Raw genomic sequence first — 5,000 nt, forward strand, 5'->3', positions numbered from 1 at the left:
CAAGATTTTAGGCTGAAGATGCAATCTAAATGACTGTGCAGTATGTACTCCACTTCATGAATAATTAGGAATGAGAACATGATGGCTATAAGAGTATTGGAAGAGCCTGCTTCCATTCTGAATGGAAATCTGAGTTGTGTGACCATTGGCAAAAACCGACCACGAAGGGACTCGAAGCCTCAATCTTCTGATCCGAAGTCAGACGCCTTATCCATTAGGCCACGCAGTCATACGTCCTGCTGTGCTTATTTTTATAATGTAGGTGGTATGCAAGGATGGGAAATATGATATTGATAGTTATTTAGGTTTACATCCCATTGTGTGTTTTCAGCTCCTTTCAATTAAAGCACTCTTTTGGAATCTATATAATGAAAATGTCACCAGTACGATAAGCTTTTGTTTTCTTTTTTGCATTTAAACCTCTTTCTTCATGAGATTAAAGCTCAGTTGTATGCTTTACATAGCTCTGGATATTTCCAGAAGTGGAGAGAAACTGTTTTGACAGTAGTACAAACTGCTCCTTTCTGGATATGCCAATTTACACATGCTCAAAGGTTGTATGTGTTTCATGAATCCTGACTTGCCCTATTCAAGTAGCTGAAAGCCAGTCACCACCTCTAGAAACAACAGTTACACCAATCCAATTCAAATCATTTTTTCCAAAGGAATATCTTCTGCTGGGTCAAAGTTGCATCTGACAAAGATAGGTGTTTAAAAATCTACTTTGTAGTTTCAGAACACCAACATAAGTCCGGAGAGTACAGAAGTAAAATGGTACCATTTCAAAGTTCCTAATACCTCATAAGCTTCTGAGGGGAAGCATGTAATAAATAAATAAATTTTTCTAGAAAAGTAATAGTGGATATTGGTTTTCACCTCAGATGGGACTCGAACCCACAATCCCTGGCTTAGGAGGCCAGTGCCTTATCCATTAGGCCACTGAGGCACAGATGAACACTTGCAGTCTAGAAGCATTATTTAAATGTATTCAATCGTCAAACACTGGTGTCTGCACACAGGACATTTCTCAGTTCTCTCCATAAGTAAACTTCCCATTTTCATCCTCTTCCATCCCCGACTTTAACACTCTGTTCTGTGCTATAATGGAGGCTCTGCATTTCGAGCAAGTGGAGAGAAATTGGAGGAGAACCACTTTCGACTCAACACTTCTTCTTTCCTGGATGCTTTTCTCAATAAACTGGGCTTTGACAGTGGTATCAAGCCGTCCTTGTCTTCAGCAGGACACAGAAACAGGCACCAAGTCTCCTAACCAAGTTCAACCACACTCTGCAACTTAATAGAGCAATGCTTTACAAATTAGCCAACTGTGTCATCAGCAAAGACAGCCAATGTGCCAATCCTTTATAATTCTTCTGTAGTACTTTTCTTTCTCGTAGGCAAAATTAGCACTTTAACTGCACAAATCATACAGATGTTTAAACTTGAAGCACTCCATGAACACATACTTACACACCTTGCATTTCATCTACACACCCTTAAGCTAAAAATCCATTCTGTCAAGTCAAAATTCTGCAACCCTATTACATATTCAGTGCGTGTACATAGAAGCACTTCTTAATGCCACTAACATGGACAAGATTTTAGGCTGAAGATGCAATCTAAATGACTGTGCAGTATGTACTCCACTTCATGAATAATTAGGAATGAGAACATGATGGCTATAAGAGTATTGGAAGAGCCTGCTTCCATTCTGAACGGAAAGCTGAGTTGTGTGTCCATTGGCAAAAACCGACCACAAAGGGACTCGAACCCTCAATCTTCTGATCCGAAGTCAGACACCTTATCCATCAGGCCACGCGGTCATATGTCCTTCTGTGCTTATTTTTATAATGTAGGTGGTATGCAAGGATGGGAAATATGATATTGATAGTTATTTAGGTTTACATCCCATTGTGTTTTTTCAGCTCCTTTCAATTAAAGCACTCTTTTGGAATCTATATAATGAGAATGTCACCAGTACGATAAGCTTTTGTTTTCTTTTTTGCATTTAAACCTCTTTCTTCATGAGATTAAAGCTCAGTTGTATGCTTTACATAGCTCTGGATATTTCCAGAAGTGGAGAGAAACTGTTTTGACAGTAGTACAAACTGCTCCTTTCTGGATATGCCAATTTACACACGCTCAAAGGTTGTATACGTTTCATGAATCCTGCCTTGCCCTATTCAAGTAGCTGAAAGCCTGTCACTACCTCTAGAAACAACAGTTACACCAATCCAATTCAAATCATTTTTTCCAAAGGAATATCTTCTGCCGGGTCAAAGTTGCATCTGACAAAGATAGGTGTTTAAAAATCTACTTTGTAGTTTCAGAACACCAACATGAGTCCGGGGAGTACAGAAGTAAAATGGTACCATTTCAAAGTTTCTAATACCTCATAAGCTTCTGAGCGGAAGCATGTAATAAATATATAAATTTTTCAAGAAAAGTAATACTGGATATTGGTTTTCACCTCAGATGGGACTCGAACCCACAATTACTGGCTTAGGAGGCCAGTGCCTTATCCATTAGGCCACTGAGGCACAGATGAACACTTGCAGTCTAGAGGCATTATATAAATGTATTCAATCGTCAAACACTGGTGTCTGCACACAGGACATTTCTCAGTTCTCTCCATAAGTAAACTTCCCATTTTCATCCTCTTCCATCCCCGACTTTAACACTCTGTTCTGTGCTATAATGGAGGCTCTGCATTTCGAGCAAGTGGAGAGAAATTGGAGGAGAACCACTTTCGACTCAACACTTCTTCTTTCCAGGATGCTTTTCTCAATAAACTGGGCTTTGACAGTGGTATCAAGCCGTCCTTGTCTTCAGCAGGACACAGAAAGAGGCACCAAGTCTCCTAACCAAGTTCAACCACACTCTGCAACTTAATAGACCAATGCTTTACAAATTAGCCAACTGTGTCATCAGCAAAGGCAGCCAATGTGCCAATCCTTTATAATTCTTCTGTAGTACTTTTCTTTCTCGTAGGCAAAATTAGCACTTTAACTGCACAAATCATACAGATTTTACACTTGAAGCACTCCATGAAAACATACTTACACACCTTGCATTTCATCTACACACCCTTAAGCTAAAAACCCATTCTGTCAAGTCAAAATTCTGCAACCCTATTACATATTCTGTGCGTGTACATAGTAGCACTTCTTAATGCCACTAACATGAACAAGATTTTAGGCTGAAGATGCAATCTAAATGACTGTGCAGTATGTACTCCACTTCATGAATAATTAGGAATGAGAACATGATGGCTATAAGAGTATTGGAAGAGCCTGCTTCCATTCTGAATGGAAAGCTGAGTTGTGTGACCATTGGCAAAAACCGACCACGAAGGGACTCGAACCCTCAATCTTCTGATCCGAAGTCAGACGCCTTACCCATTAGGCCACGCGGTCATATGTCTTGCTGTGCTTATTTTTATAATGTAGGTGGTATGCAAGGATGGGAAATATGATATTGATAGTTATTTAGGTTTACATCCCATTGTGTGTTTTCAGCTCCTTTCAATTAAAGCACTCTTTTGGAATCTATATAATGAAAATGTCTCCAGTACGATAAGCTTTTGTTTTCTTTTTTGCATTTAAACCTCTTTCTTCATGAGAATAAAGCTCAGTTGTATGCTTTACATAGCTCTGAATATTTCTAGAGGTGGAGAGAAACTGTTTTGACAGTAGTAAAAACTGCTCCTTTCTGGATATGCCAATTTACACACGCTCAAAGGTTGTATACGTTTCATGAATCCTGACTTGCCCTATTCAAGTAGCTGAAAGCCTGTCACCACCTCTAGAAACAACAGTTACACCAATCCAATTCAAATAATTTTTTCCAAAGGAATATCTTCTGCCGGGTCAAAGTTGCATCTGACAAAGATAGGTGTTTAAAAATCTACTTTGTAGTTTCAGAACACCAACATGACTCTGAAGAGTACAGAAGTAAAATGGTACCATTTCAAAGTTCCTAATACCACATAAGCTTCTGAGAGGAAGCATGTAATAAACATATACATTTTTCTGGAAAAGTAAGAGTGGATATTGGTTTTCACCTCAGATGGGACTCGAACCCACATTCCCTGGCTTAGGAGGCCAGTGCCTTATCCATTAGGCCACTGAGGCACAGATAAACAGTTGCAGTCTAGAGGCATTATTTAAATGTATTCAATCGTCGAATAGTGGTGTCTGCACCCAGGACATTTCTCAGTTCTCTCCATAAGTAAACTTCCCATTTTCATCCTCTTCCATCCCCGACTTTAACACTCTTTTCTGTGCTATAATGGAGGCTCTGCATTTCGCGCAAGTGGAGAGAAATTGGAGGAGAACCACTTTCGACTCAACACTTCTTCTTTCCTGGATGCTTTTCTCAATAAACTGGGCTTTGACAGTGGTATCAAGCCGTCCTTGTCTTCAGCAGGACACAGAAACAGGCACCAAGTCTCCTAACCAAGTTCAACCACACTCTGCAACTTAATAGACCAATGCTTCACAAATTAGCCAACTGTGTCATCAGCAAAGGCAGCCAATGTGCCAATCCTTTATAATTCTTCTGTAGTACTTCTCTTTCTCGTAGGCAAAATTAGCACTTTAACTGCACAAATCATACAGATTTTTACACTTGAAGCACTCCATGAACACATACTTACACACCTTGCATTTCATCTACACACCCTTAAGCTGAAAACCCATTCTGTCAAGTCAAAATTCTGCAACCCTATTACATATTCCGTGCGTGTACATAGAAGCACTTCTTAATGCCACTAACATGAACAAGATTTTAGGCTGAAGATGCAATCTAAATGACTGTGCAGTATGTACTCCACTTCATGAATAATTAGGAATGAGAACATGATGGCTATAAGAGTATTGGAAGAGCCTGCTTCCATTCTGAATGGAAATCTGAGTTGTGTGACCATTGGCAAAAACCGACCACGAAGGGACTCGAACCCTCAATCTTCTGATCCGAAGTCAGACGCCTTATCCATTAGG

General features: G+C 39.7%; 6 non-coding genes across 6 annotated transcripts in view; all 6 read right to left on the minus strand.

Annotated features, from left to right (window-relative positions):
* Positions 1–156: 156 nt before the first annotated feature.
* TRNAR-UCG (transfer RNA arginine (anticodon UCG)) lies at positions 157–229 on the minus strand. The gene has a single exon. It is a non-coding gene; the product is annotated as a tRNA-Arg (tRNA).
* A 644-nt stretch (positions 230–873) lies between these two features.
* TRNAR-CCU (transfer RNA arginine (anticodon CCU)) lies at positions 874–946 on the minus strand. The gene has a single exon. It is a non-coding gene; the product is annotated as a tRNA-Arg (tRNA).
* Positions 947–2,467: 1,521 nt separating this feature from the next.
* TRNAR-CCU (transfer RNA arginine (anticodon CCU)) lies at positions 2,468–2,540 on the minus strand. The gene has a single exon. It is a non-coding gene; the product is annotated as a tRNA-Arg (tRNA).
* An 803-nt stretch (positions 2,541–3,343) lies between these two features.
* On the minus strand, positions 3,344–3,416 carry TRNAR-UCG (transfer RNA arginine (anticodon UCG)). The gene has a single exon. It is a non-coding gene; the product is annotated as a tRNA-Arg (tRNA).
* A 644-nt stretch (positions 3,417–4,060) lies between these two features.
* On the minus strand, positions 4,061–4,133 carry TRNAR-CCU (transfer RNA arginine (anticodon CCU)). Its single transcript has one exon. It is a non-coding gene; the product is annotated as a tRNA-Arg (tRNA).
* Positions 4,134–4,937: 804 nt separating this feature from the next.
* TRNAR-UCG (transfer RNA arginine (anticodon UCG)) overlaps positions 4,938–5,000 on the minus strand; it is a 73-nt gene continuing 10 nt past the window's right edge. The window contains exon 1 of the tRNA in view: positions 4,938–5,000. This exon is cut by the window's right edge and continues 10 nt beyond it. This is a non-coding gene — a tRNA (tRNA-Arg).

Source organism: Lissotriton vulgaris, chromosome 5 (assembly GCF_964263255.1).
Source record: "Lissotriton vulgaris chromosome 5, aLisVul1.2, whole genome shotgun sequence".
Taxonomy (NCBI): domain Eukaryota; kingdom Metazoa; phylum Chordata; class Amphibia; order Caudata; family Salamandridae; genus Lissotriton; species Lissotriton vulgaris.